The sequence below is a fragment of the Myodes glareolus genome, chromosome X (genome assembly GCF_982192425.1).
Source record: "Myodes glareolus chromosome X, mMyoGla1.1, whole genome shotgun sequence".
Taxonomy (NCBI): domain Eukaryota; kingdom Metazoa; phylum Chordata; class Mammalia; order Rodentia; family Cricetidae; genus Myodes; species Myodes glareolus.
Genome location: NC_142053.1, coordinates 56,376,712 through 56,391,308, shown reverse-complemented (window position 1 = coordinate 56,391,308; position 14,597 = coordinate 56,376,712). Strand labels below are relative to the sequence as shown.

Below are 14,597 nucleotides of genomic sequence, written 5' to 3'. Positions count from 1 at the left end.
GCTGATAAGTCTCCAAAGAATGTTACACAGAGCTCTCCATAAGATTATAAACTGATTGGCCCATTAGCTCATGCTTCATATTAGCTCTTATAACATATATTAACCCATTATCCTTATCTATGTTAGCCACATGGCTCAGTACCTTTTTCAGTGGGGCAGGTCACATCCCGCTTCTTCCATGGTCTGGGCAGAACATAAACCCCAATAAGCAGGCCCTCATGTTACAGAATGGCATCCACTTGGATAACTGCATCCACATAAAGCCCAACAGAGCTTGGCAAGTAATTCTAGGCAGAAAAGAATAGAGTAAAGCATGCCTTCTTGGTAGCAGCAATTTCTCGAGTCTGCTCTGCTTGCTAGAGGAAAGCAAACGCTTTCATCTGAGAGAGGCTTCTTGACTCAGTTTTAGCTGTAAAACCTTGCATGTAAGAGGTCCTGCCATAAGCACTTAAATAGTGTTGCTGAAAAGTTGAATTCATTAATTCATTTTTTTTTCAGTTTTCAGCCATAGCAGGAAAAAAGCTGTGCCAGTTTAAAATGCCGGGTTTCTCAGAAAGATTGCAGGCCAGCCACATTCAGAAAATCCGGCCACATTCAGAGAATCTGGTTGGATCACATGCTCGTTCAGTCACGGTCCATCTGGCCTTGGTAAACTCTCATTAGATCCGACCCCTTGTATCAGTGGGTGATAGTATCCCTCGCAGTCCTTCGTCATTTTCTTCCTTCCATTTGGATCTTGGGGGGCTCAGTTCGGTGCTCCAACGCGGGCCTCCATCTGTATCATCATCCAACGCCAGATGAGGGATCTCCTGGCGGATAGCTAAAAAATCTTCATCAGGTTCGTCTTCTTATTTAGCTTCTCTCACTCAGTAAAGCGTTTTCTATGTCCATCCATTTGCATGCAAAATTCAAGATGTCATTATAATGACACTGGGACTGGTTTCCTCTGCATATACTGGATTTTTGGGATCCAGTCTGTTTGGATGCTCACCTTCCTGAACCTGGAGGGAGGGGGGAGGAACTTGGACTTCCCACAGGGCAGGAGACCCTGACTTCCCTTGGGGACAAAGAGGGAGGAGGAGAGGGAGGGGGGTAGTGGGAGGGCGTTGGGAGGAGGGGCGTAAATGGAAACTTTTTATAATTTAAAAAAATTACTTTCAAAAAAAATAAATAAAATAAAATAAAATAAAATGCCGGGTTTCTAGGCCGTCCTGCCAGGTTAAACTCTGACTCTTTCAGGCAAGCGGTCTGACTACAGAGTATTTGAAAGTGGTTTGTGAGCAGAATGATGCTGCTTTCTTGCTTGGAGGGACATTGAAATGCCAGAGTTGTGGCAATAAACATGGCTACAGCTGGTACCTCACCATGAGAATGGAATCACAGAAAGCTAAGGAATGGACTAGATCCAGCTGTCAAAGCCACAGCTTTAATCCTACCCATATTGCTTGGTAAATTACAAACTTATGTAGTCAGAAAAAGATATACAGTAAAGAGAGATTCAAAGATGAAGAAAATCTCTAAATGGTTTACAGTGTGTTAATAATATATGCAGGCTTGAAAAAAATGTTTAAAGATCTTAAAATAAGAAGAGAAAGAAAGAGAGTAGTTGGGTGTTGTGGTACACACCTTGAATCCCAGCACTGGGGAGGCAGAGACATACAGATCTCTGTGAGTTCAAGGTCAGCCTGGTCTACAGAGGGAGTTCCAGGACAAAGATACACAGAGAACCTGTCTCAAAAAGCCAAAAGTTAAAAGTAAACATAAAAGAAATAGAGGTTAAAATAAAGCAGCATAGAGATGGAAAATACACAGAGAATCTCAATACTATATATTATTATGCTCTTTTTGAATTGTTTGAATGCTGAGCAAGGAACAACAGCTGCTAAAAAATATTTGTTTATAAATGTTGCTGAATTAGTTCAAGATAGGTATTTTGAAAATACCATGACTACAAAATTGAAGTCCAAAGGTATGTTACTTTGGAGAAGAGATTTTGCTTTTGTTTCCACAGGAAATGAGAGGCCCTGGATTTATTCTGAATTAAGGAAAATCAGCTTTGATCAAGGAAAACCACCTTAGAAATCTCTGGGAGGAACAGATGGCCCAGATGTCAGAGTTCTACATCCAGAACAGTTTCAAGACTGCTGCCTGAGATGATCAAGACTCACAGGATACTCTAGTCAGTACTTGATCATAATTCAAAATTTTTGTTAGGTCCCCATAAAATTATCAGCGCCCCCAACCAGCAGAAAGTCGCCTGGATAACTTTGCCCACATTCCCAACAAATGTACTATGGATATTTTCCTTTGTTTCAAAAAAAGAGGGGGGAATGGTGGGGGGACAATTCTGTTTTCTGTCAATTACATTTTAAATAAACACTGATTGGCCAATAGTCAGACAGGAAGTAGAGGCCAGGAAATGAGAACAGGAGTATTTTGGGAAGAAGGAAGCTCTTTTGGCAGTCCTGCCCAGATAATTGAAGAAACAAGATGTGACCTGCCCTGCTGAAAAAGGTACTGAGCCTTGTGACTAACATAGATAATTTGGATAATGGCTTAATATACATTGCAAGAGTTAAGAAGAAGCCTGAGATAATGGGCCAATCAGTTTATCATTAATATAGACTCTCTGTGTGATTTTCTTTGGGACTTGCTGGCTGTGGTTTGCAGGACAGAAACCCCAACAAAGCAAGCCCAACCCTCATGTTACAATATTAAGTAGTTACACCCACTTCTTTCATAGGTCTATTTGACTGGAAAATCTTTTCCTTACCCTTTTTTGTGAGGTAATGTCTGTCTTTGAGGTTGAGATGTATTTCTTGTATACAGCAGAAGGATGAATCCTGCTTTTGTATCCATTTTCTTAGCCTGTATCTTTTTATAGATGAATTGAGTTTATTGATATTAATGACAAGTGATTGTTAATTCTTATTATTTTTCAGTGGTAGTGTGTGTGTGCTTCCCTTTTCTGGAGTTTGTTGGTGTGAGGTTATCTGTTGTCTGTGTTTTTGCTGGTGCAGTTAGCTTCCTTGCATTGGAGTTTTCATTCTAGTACTTTCTGTAGGGCTTGGTTTGAGGATAGGTATTATTTATTTATTTTTTCATGGAATGTTTTGTTTTCTCCATTGATGGTGATTGAAAACTTTGATGGGTAGAGTAGTCTGGGTTTGTATCTGTGGTTTCTTAGTGTCTGTAGCAGTCTGTCTAGGACATTCTGGCTTTCATGTTTTCCATTGAGATGTCGGGTGTAATTCTGATAGGTCTGCCTTTATATGTTACTTGAACGTTTTTTCTTTGCAACCCTTAATATTGTTTGTTCATTTTGTATGTTTTTGTGTTTTTATTATTACATGGTGAGTGGAATTTTTTGTTGTTGTTGCTTCAATCTATTTGATTTTCTGTAAGTTTCTTGCACCTTTACAGGGATATGCTTATATAGGTTGGGAAAGTTTTCTTCTGGTTTTGTTTAATATATTTTCTGTCCCTTTGAGCTAGATTTATTCTCCTTATTCTATTCCTATTATTCTTAGGTTTGGTCTTTTCATGGTGTCCCAGATTTCCTGGATGTTTTATGTCAAGAATTTGTTGAATTTAATGTTTTCTTTGGTTGCTTTAAGATATTTATTAACTTTTTCCTCAATTTTTGTATGTCATTATCTCTATTTCTTTAAGGTAATTTTATTTCCCCTTTAAATATTTAAATATTTTAAATATTTTCATCATCATTATCAAGTTACATTTAAAACCATTTTCTTCTGTTTCTTTTGGGTTAGGATGATCAAATCTTCCTGCCATATGACCACTGGGTTCTGGTGTTACCATGTTCCTTTTTAGGTTGTTGAATGAATTCTTGCATTGGTGCCTACGCATCTCTTCCGCCAATTCAAGCATGCAGTGTTTTTGCTTCTTAGTCCTTGTAGTCACTGTATGTGTCTTTAGGAACTGTTCTTGGTCTGCTTTATGCTGTCACTGTCTATGTCTCAGGAAGACGCTGAGATCTCCCTTGGCCCACTCTCTTGGTCCATTCTCTTGGTCTGCTCTCCTGATTCACTCTGTGCAATCACTGTCTGTGTGTCCAAGTTCCTCTCTTGGTTGTCTCTGTGTAGTCACAGCCTGTGTTTCAGAGTTCCTCTGAGCTCAAGGGGGATAGGAGAGTTTGGGGTCAGAGTTGGACTTATAGCTTTCAGGATGCAATCAATGGGGTAGGAATGTTGGAGCAGCCTCCCTGAAGGAGGCTTGCCTACTGGCTGGCTAGAGAAGCTGAGGCAGGTGGGGGAAATACTCACCCCAGGTATGGAGGTTCTAGAGAGTGCCTTGCTGGGTGGGTGATCACTCACCTCTTAGTCCTCTCTGTGTAGTTGCAGCTTGTGTTTCAGAGTTTCTCTGAGGTCATGGGGGCTAGGAGTGTTTGGGAGCGAAGTGGAACTTGTAGCTTGCAGTGTCCTTTCGATGGGTGGGGGTGTTGAAGCTTCCTTTATGTATATTTTGATTTGTTGGTCATTGATGTGGTTCAAAGCTGGGTAAGGATAGTAATTGTTCCCACCTTTGGAAGCTTATGTAAGAATTTTTGTTACTATGGAAACTAGACTGCATAAAAGAGGCTTTTAGATTAGGTTAGATGTGGTTCAAATTATCTAGGTACTGTCCTAAATGTGTGGTATGCACCTAAGTCAAAAACCATAACCTTTATCACTTTGGGAGTCACTTGGACTACTCTGACCAAGGACTTGAAAGGTGAATTCTAGTGCCTGGTATTGATTTTTATTTTAATCTTTGGAAGTGTTGTCATCCCAAGATCCTTATTTCATTTGATTTATAATTTTGGTTAAATATAAACTAAAATTATTCCTTGAGTCTTTATAAAATGATTTTTGTTGTCATTGATAACTCCTTCTTCCTAATCTTCTCATTTATGATGCATGGTAGCATTGTGCTTCCCAGGCTCCTTTAATTTAATAATGGACATTTGGTTCTTTCTAATAAAATACAAACATGAATTCAAGTTTCTGATTAAGACAGAAACTATAATAGATAGTGAAAAGTTTTCCAATTTCCCTTTTCCCATTATGTTATTGACACTGATTGCAGTGTGCATTCCCGAATGACACTAAAAACCAAAACTTCCTTTTTACATATAAAGGGCTTATGGAAAGGGCAAAATAAGCATTACTACTAGTTAGGCCCTAGACATTTTGGGGTAATTGTTTCCTCACTGTTCATACCGCTGATAGAATGGTTTCCTTTCTCAAGTTAGAGAAGGGCAAATGGCATTGCATTTAGAAACATAAGATTTCATTTTTCTAGAAATGTACCTCTCTAAACTACAATTTTGTAATTTATTGTGACTTTTTTAAACCATCCTTGGAAACTACTAGTTTATGATATTCAAACTATTTCCATGTATGTATCAAACAATGAAAACTAGAATATTGTAAGCAACAAAGGATATTTTCTGAGTCACTCTGAAATAGGTTTCTAAACCACTCTGTATTCTTTGACAAATTATTGACATTAAAACATCCATTAAAAATAGAACACAAAATTAGATTGTTTGAGGGCATGTCTTGATTTTCAATAGCAAGACAACTTATATGGTAAAAGCATATGTAATAAAAACAATTCCATCAGAAGATGAAACTGTCAAATAGATCTCATGAGTGCATTCAGATGAGTTAAAATCATTTCTACTGACAATGAAATGAATAAAATGCTACTTTGGGTGGGAGAATTGGTTCCACTTAAAATCTTATAACAAAAATCTCAAAGAATCTAAAGTAAGATTTCATATCTTTATTTAGTTTAACACTTGTCTTACCCCAAATACATTGGTGCTAACATTCATTGGGGGCTCACTCTTAATCAATAAGATTTATATTTAAATCTGTTTTGTCTTTCTTGTTCCACTTTAGCACAGGCTTCTAGCCTCTGTTCAACTCAAGATTTCCCTAGCATTTTGACATAAAAGAGCTTAAATCGTGCTTACCATGATCACATAACCACTCTGTCCATACTTTAAGTTTTACAACTACCAGGATATCTATGTCCTATTATCTATATCCTTACTTAAAATCATAGAAACTGAGGTTCAGATATTTTGGGATTTTGGTAAAATCTCATTCTTAAGTTATTTTTCTCTGCCCCATACAGACATTCATTCAGTTCCATCTCCCTTTATTGTGACTTTTGCCAAATTGAGAAACATTTCTGAACCAGGGACCCTATAGTTGCATCACTTGACTGGGACTGAAGTACCATATCTGTGCCCACCTTCCCTTCCTCCATTGTGGTATATTCAGGATACTTTTAGACATACTGTCTACCAGTAGCAGCCCTGCCTCTTAGCCAATTTCCACCCCTGTTGAACTCCTTGATATTCTTTACCAAAACAAAAATAATTCTACTTCTGCCTCTACCACGTTTAATGGAGCTAAACGCCATGTCCTACTCACGAAAACTCCAGAATCAGTACCTCCTATCATGCTAACCTATAAATCCACTGAACTTCCAATTCATCACACCAAACTAGGACAGCTTTCATCTGAACTCAGAGTTCCAACCAGAACTTCAGATCTAGGTTTAGTCAGAGTATGAACCCGAAAACTCAGAGAGGCCCTGAGACTGAAAAATAAGTATAGTTCTTCCAGTCTACAACTTGTCAGATTGGGATAACAGCAATCAAAGATCTGAACACCCACACTTTGATGTGGAGACCTAATATCTACACCAACAAAACCACAGATGTTATAGCTCAAGATTCTTAGATCCTAGTGCAAAGGCACAAACATGAACAAACAAGAAAATATGCCTCCTTCAAACACCATCAACCCTACTGTAATATTCCAGGAGAATAAAACAATTTAGTTAAAGTATAATACAAGGAGTTCAAAACAGCAATTAGGAATATGTTCACCGACATTAAATAGGTTGTAAATATATTCATCAATTAAGACTATTTAAAACAGAATCAGCTTCACTCTTAATGACCATTAGCTTCCTCAATTTGACATTTTCGTCCTTGTTTCCAAAATTCAATTTTTTCCCATATTTCAGCAGACTGAGATTTGTTGCCTTCTTTCTTGCCTTGCCAGAGCACTTTCCTCTTTTTCTCTTACTCAGCAAATTTCACTGGATTCACAATGGCTGGGTTATAGAAGTTATGGGCAAAGCTATGCCAATCTCTGCCAAGGCTTTCGCGTGCAGGGCTTGCGATAACTTTTGGAGGAATCACTTGTGTTCCTGACAGCAGTAGTGGAGCAACATTGAGAACAGAATCCCCAGTGGCTTCAGCTGCAGCCATTTCTTGTTTTTTTCATTCAACCGTTTCCTTTTCTCATTGTTCTTGTAAATTTTTTGCCTTTTCTAATCTCCTAGTTAAAGATTTCTGATGTTTTACAGTTTCCTGAGCATCTGTTGCTGTGCTTCTGCCTCTGAAAGTACAAGGATTATATGTCTAGCTTAGGCTTCTGCTAAATCTTTCTAGTTTTTCAGTTCTCTTCTTTCTATCTCGACTTCGACCACTTGATCTGCTCCTGCTTCTAGCCCTATGCCCGTGTCTGGATATCAATCTGGATCATGTTCTAATCTTTCATTTTCTAACCCAGCTTCTAGATCTTGTCTTCCTGTCTCTGCTCCAGGATTGATTGAGACATTTTTTTGATCCCTTCTCCTGGACAGAGACTTCTTCCTCTCCCTGCTTCTACTTTGATGGTGTCTTTCATGAGACCTATCTGGTGACTTCTGCCTTATGATGACTTCCTTTCTTTGCTTTTGTGTCCTTCCTCACTATTTTCAGAAGATTTTAATTGCTCTCTTCCTTTGCCAGCAGAATGTTATTTGCCATTGTGTGCCTCAGACTAATGTCTCTTAGAGGACATATCCTTGGATTCATGTCTTCTTGCCTCTTTGCTTCTGCTCTGGGTCCTGTGTTTTCTTCCTTCTTTATCTGATTTTCATTTTCTGTCTCGTGACCTTGACAATGACCTTGAATACTGCTGTTTTGAGGTTCTTTGAGAAATAGATAAATCTGACTGCCCCTTTTTCTTTTCTCTATCTGGATATGTCTTTTCTGGGGCTAGTCTGTTTTCTCCTATATCAGTAGTCTCCACTATTTCTGAGTCTCAAGTAAGGCATTGTGATACCGTTTTTGGTGTTGCAATCAGATTAAACTCATTTCCATTAAACTTGACATGACTAGAGAAGGACAATTATTTTTTAGTTCATGAATTCTATTTTTCAAATATATTAAAGCTTCTGGTAAGATAAAATCTCATACAAAAATTTTATTATATCTGCTCTTCTGTGTACTTTTGTACTAAACCTTGTACAATCATCTTTATCTCTGGAAAAATAAAAGACATGTTATGTAGATGTTTCTTAGAAGGTCTGGAAATTTGGTACACAATCTGTACACACAACCTGGGCAGTGATAATACAAATGATTTTTTTTTTTAAAAAAAAAACCCACAATCAGCTAAATGAAATGAGGAAAATAATACAAGATATTAAAGTAGAATTGTACAAAGAAATAGAATCACTAAACAAAAATCCACAAAGAAAATGAAAAAGGAAATAAGGACTGCGAGGGATGCTATCACCCACTGATACAAGGGGACGGATCTAATGAGAGTTTACCAAGGCCAGTTGGACTGGGACTGAACGAGGACGTGATCCAACGAGATTGTCTGAATGTGGCCAGATTCTCTGAATGTGGCTGGCCCGGAGTCTTTCTGAAAAGCCATTGACAATGACACTGGGACTTGTTTCCTCTGCATATACTGGATTTTGGGGATCCAGTCTGTTTGGATACTCACCTTCCTGGACCTGGAGGGAGGCGGGAGGAACTTGAACTTCCCACAGGGCAGGAAACCCTGACTGCCCTTAGGGACAAAGAGGGAGGAGGAGAGGGAGTGGGGGGAGTGGGAGGGTGTTGGGAAGAGGGGCGTAAATGGAAACTTTTATAATTTAATCAAATTACTTTCAAAAAAATTCACAAACAGAAAAATAGGTATAGAAGACAGAATTAAGGTCTTGACAATAAGATACAAGAAATGGATATCTCAGTCTAAGAAAATATAGAGGCTTTCTAAAATATATATTATCCAAAATGAGTTTAAATGGACTTACCTTATGATAGGGGAGGCAATATTCAAACTAGACATCAAATAGTACCAAATAAAACCACAGAAATGGATTACCATTTTTAAGTTGCTGGCCAAAAGTGTTCTATATTCCCAATAAACATTATAGGTAATTATCTATATAATTTGTTACCTTTCATAGGCAGAAGATCAGACACTATTGTTGAAAATACCACATACTCATGTCATTGAATGCCATTGAATATCAATAAATTGAGCTGGTGTTCAACTTGAAACTCTACCCTTACCTTACTTGCATTTAATATAATGGAAAATACTCATTCAGCTACAAACCTCGTTGGTGGAAGCTGAAGCCCCTCAAACCCTGCACTTTCTATGACCTTTTCCCTGCTGTAGTAAGCAACTTGTTTTTCTATGTGTGCAGCTTCTCTGAGCACAGAATGTTCTGACCATCATTAGTTCCTGAAAACAAGGAAGTGATTTTATTCCTCTGATAGCTGGTGGGAGTGTAGTGGAAAATTCCCAGAGCTAGGGCGTGGCTACTAGTACTCAAGGAGAACACTATATAAGCTAACTGGGAACATAACAAAATTGGCATTATTGCTTCAAGAGTGACTCGTGTCTCTGTGTGTTCTTTAACCCAGAACCCTTGCCGGACTGTGGTTCCAGGTGGTGCAGGCACCACATCTTATGAGCTCTAACAGTGACTTAAATGTAAGATATTACCCCTGGTGTAGTAGTGGCAAAATATTATGGTAGTAACTAACCACATTTGTTATTGGAATATTCATGAGACAGAACCTGTACCTTTAATTATTAATGAATCAAAGAACCTGAGACTAGATTGGCTATGTGTCATGGGGGAACTACTATTATTCTGCTAAGTGAACATAGCAATAAAATTACTCCTAATGGCATATTGCTATAACCATACATTAGTATATTGTAGAAGGATCACTAGAGAAGTTTTTTCTTACAACAAATGATAGCTAACATTAAGACCCACAATTGCTCACGAGAATCTTCTTATCCACAATATTAATTATACACATAGATGAAATTTTATATAGTTCCATATAGGGAATTGATAAAATCCAACAATCATTTTGCCACAAGTTTTATTTGTTAACTCACACAGCCTTTACATTTGTAGAAATATTCTACTTTATAGACAACTTTTTAAAGATTCCAATTAACACAGAGACAATGTAGAATTTGTGTTTCTGTATCTGCCTTCTTTTACTTGACAACGTCTTTTAATTCTGTTTATTTGGCAACAAATGACAGCATTTAATTATTTTTGATAGATAATATTGCACCATTTATCCATACCAAATTTTATCTGTTCATATTTTGATGGACTAGTAAGCCAACTAAGCGACAATTGTTAAGATTTAATTATTTTATATATATTGGTATATATCTGTAAAATATCTATATAGATATACAATATCATAACTTATCTGCCTATCCATGTATAAATAATTAGGGTAATTCAGTATCTTAGCTATTGTTAATACTACAGTAATAAATATGGACATGTGGATATCAATTTGATATGTAAATTTTCTTTAATTTTGATATATATTCAGAAATGAGATATGTATTTAATTTTAGAGTTCTTTCTTGTAGTCTCATTCTTAAGGAATCCCTGTACTGTTATCCATAAGGGCTGGACTTCCGTGTTAACATTTCTAACAAAGAAGTACATAAGTTTATTCTTGCTACATCATTGCTAGAATTTTTATGACCATTAATAAATATTCCAACTAGGATAAATGACACATCAGTGTAGTTTGGGCTTATATTTTTTGATGGCTAGTGTTCTTAAATTTTTTTCATGCATTTGTTGCCATATATATTTCTTTTTTTGAGAAGTGTCTATTCAGATCATTTATCCATTTTTGCAATTAGATTACTCAGGTTTTATTGCTTAGATTTTACTGTTTACCTTATTTATTATTAGTGACAGACAAATACACAGCAAATACTTTACCTCACTATTTAGGTTGTTTCTTCTGTGGATTGTTTTATTCACTGTACAGAAACTTTCAGTTCAATGTAATCCATTTGTTAAATTTCGCTCTTGTTTCCTTTGCTGGAAGTGTTCTTTCCAAAATTCACTGCCTGTAACAAAGTCTCTCCTGTGCTTCCTGCTAATACGTTCCAGGTTTTAGATGTTAGATTTTTAGTCTTTGATCCATTTTCAGTTGAGTTTGTACAGGGTGAGCAATGAAGGTCAAGTTTTCCTCTTCTCTGTGTGAATATCTATCCAGCTTTTGCAGTATCATTTATTGAAGGGGTTGTCCTTTCCCCAGTGCATGTTTTTGGTGCTTTTGTGGAGAATCAGTTGGCTGTAGAAACATGGATTTATTTCTGGATCTCTATTCTGTTCTGTTGGTTGGTATATCTCTTTTTATGCCAATATCATGCTGTTTTGGTTACCATGACTTTCTATATCTTGAAATCACATACTTGTGATGTCTCCAGCTTGGTTCTTTTTATCCAATACTGTTTTGAATATCTGGGGTCTTTTGTACTTCTATGTGAGTTTTAGGATTTTGCTTTTTTTGAGGTTTGTCATTGGTATATTTGTGAGTTTTGAATTGAAGCAAGATAGGTAAAATGAAAAGAGTATTGATGTGTAAATATGAGCCTTTCACTGTGTCTTGCTTGCTACAGTCAGCAGGGATAAGGTGAATATTTTAACGTGTCCCCCAGTATAAAGTTAAAGTTATTTGTTATAATCACAATACTATACTACTACATAGTATACATGATGGTAAAGTGATGAGAATTAACACCCAAGGTTCAAACCCTCCCCAAATTCAAGCTTTGTTGTTTAAAAAATGCCGTATTTAGAAATTGATGTCACTGAGAGCTCTTCATTGGCTTTGCTCACTTTTGAGCTTTAAAATTGTATTTGAGCATAACTCAACTCATTTGTTCCTTTAGTAAGAAAGGTTTTCTTTTTAATACTTAAAAGTATAATTTCTCTTTAAATTTGGCAAATGCTTTCACTGGTTAAAGAAAAAAATCTTGTTTTCCTTCTTTCTGTGATCAGACAGTTGGTAGACAAAGAAATGGAGAATAAGAAGTTTTAATTATACCTTTCAAAGCCCAACAGATTTGAAAGCTATTCAGAAGTTACATGTGGGTTTTCTTAGTATTAACTTATCGATGTTTAAGAGATATTAGCTCTTGTTCTCTGAGGTGAGGTAGCCAGACTTGTTAATTGAGCCACAGTACTAAAGTTTTAAATTTCAAAAGTATTAGTAATGTTTATTTTTTTCCTTCATGAATTTCTTGCATCTCTTCTTTCTATTTCTATTTTCCATATTTAAGAAAGTCTCAAACAAGAAATCAACTTTTTAAATAATACTGCAGCTTTTCTACTTCAACTACATAAAATAGCATCAGATGCCAAAATAGAACATATACCAAGCAAAAATAAGGTGTTATAATACCTCCTACTTGAGACACAGAGTCACAAAGAAAAACCAATGAGACAGGTATTGATGACGTAAAAAATCTTTTGTAAACTCAGTCCTTGACTTTTAGAGAAAAAAAAAACATACTGGCCCTATTGATTCTAAAGTTTAAGAGTCTGATCTGAAGGTAGAAGTGAACAAGATGACAGAACTTGTCATTCCAATATCATTCATATGTTTTTAAGTTGTTAATAATACAATATTACATAAAGTGCTGGAGAGTCCGATGTCCTGATAATCTTCTTGCTGGAAGAGTCCATATATGACACATCATATACATTATAAAAAACAAAGAACACTCATTGGCATGTGTTTCATCATTGATTTTCCTATAAAGGAAACAGAATTCACAATAGGGGTCCCCATCCTAGTGACAGTATTTTTAAAAGCTTTCAAAAGCACACCTCTAAATGTTATGGTAGTAATAGGTACTCAACTTGTTAATACCTAAAAATTGAAATTAAATTATAGCACATGAAGCCTCAGTGAACACCCTAATTATATAAACTGTGATGCAATTTTCCCCATCCAACTGAAACATCAGTAGTGATTACCATCCATGCATAAGAATGCCTTTATAAAAGCTGACAAAACCAGATTAGAGATGGCAGTATCTGACTATAGAGCATAAATAAGAAACGTTACATTGAATTTGGCAATAAGGACAGTTTAGCATTATCCTTTTCAAACTTTCCTCCATCCCAAGAAGTGAGCATGGAAGTAAGTTTCTTCCATATTAAGGAAAAGGAAGTGAAAAATGAACATCCACTTGCCTCAGGCTACAAAAGCAGGACCATTGCAACACAATTCAAAGTGAGTAAATTCACATTGCTTTGGAATTCAGTCAAGAATGCATGGACTGGCATCCATAACTGCCTTTGAGAAAGGAGAACCCAGGAATCCCAATCTTTTGTACCAACCCAATATTAGATTTACTTTTAACAACTGAGGTACCGTGGGATATTCTAGGGTCCTAAGACTAATGTTAATCATGGACTTCTAGGTTAGGACATGAGCAATGAGGTTCCTGTTAACTGCTATTGAAATAGACTCCATGATGGACCCAACTCATTCAAGTTAGAGCACTGAGTTAGTGGGCCTATGTTCTGTTACATAATTTGAACTTTTAAAATCCAATCAGCTCTAGAAGACCAAATCACCATTATAGCATCTACATACTTAGTTTTTAGGCCAGCCTCTATATTGTCATGCTTTAGAGTAGAATATACTGTTTTAGTTATCAAGCTTGTTTTGTTACTGAAAGCTCAAGATCACATCTCTATAACTCAGTATCCATAATTGTTAAAGCAACAGGTAGGTCTCAGGATTCATGTTAATCTCAAGGATCCTAGAGTCTGGTAGATTCATGGATCAGACCAAGTGTCAGAAAAATCCCCACAGACTTCATTCCAACATGATGGAGACAGAGCACAAGCCTGTCTGAATAGACTTGTATTCTAGGCTCATCCTTGTATACACATGTTGTTTAGACTCAACACTAATACAGTTGTCTAGTCAGATTCTGTGTTGGACACAATTGTGATTCAACACTCTCCACAAAATACATATATTCATACTCATACAACAGACCCATCTACATGCTTTGTAGACTGAATTCCAACAATTGGTACCAAAGTTTATAACTTCAGACCCATCTGTACAGAACCACGTCTATTATCACTCCCACTTCTTATTTAGTCCTAGAAAAGCCAGTCCTCAGGTTAGCTCCCATGGTTATTACAGTTCCTGGATATGATTTAGAGACTGGGATTCCTAGGTTGCTCCTTGGCTGACTCAGGAATCAATCCTGACAGGTCAAGAGCTACAGCAAGAAACCTGATTCAAGATCACGCCTATTAACTTGTCAGGAATTCTCTGAAGAGGCTGATTGGCAAAACCTTTCTAAGATAAATCTGCAAAATCTAGACTAAGTACATACATTTTAAAAATCTAAAGCATCAACATATAGACAATGAGATCAGGAAAAAATCATGTAAATATAGCATGA

The 14,597-nt window shown here is 36.7% G+C and overlaps 1 pseudogene; it reads right to left on the bottom strand.

The window, feature by feature from the left end:
• Positions 1-6,939: 6,939 nt before the first annotated feature.
• Positions 6,940-14,597, bottom strand: part of LOC125389263 (uncharacterized) — a 49,632-nt pseudogene continuing 41,974 nt past the window's right edge.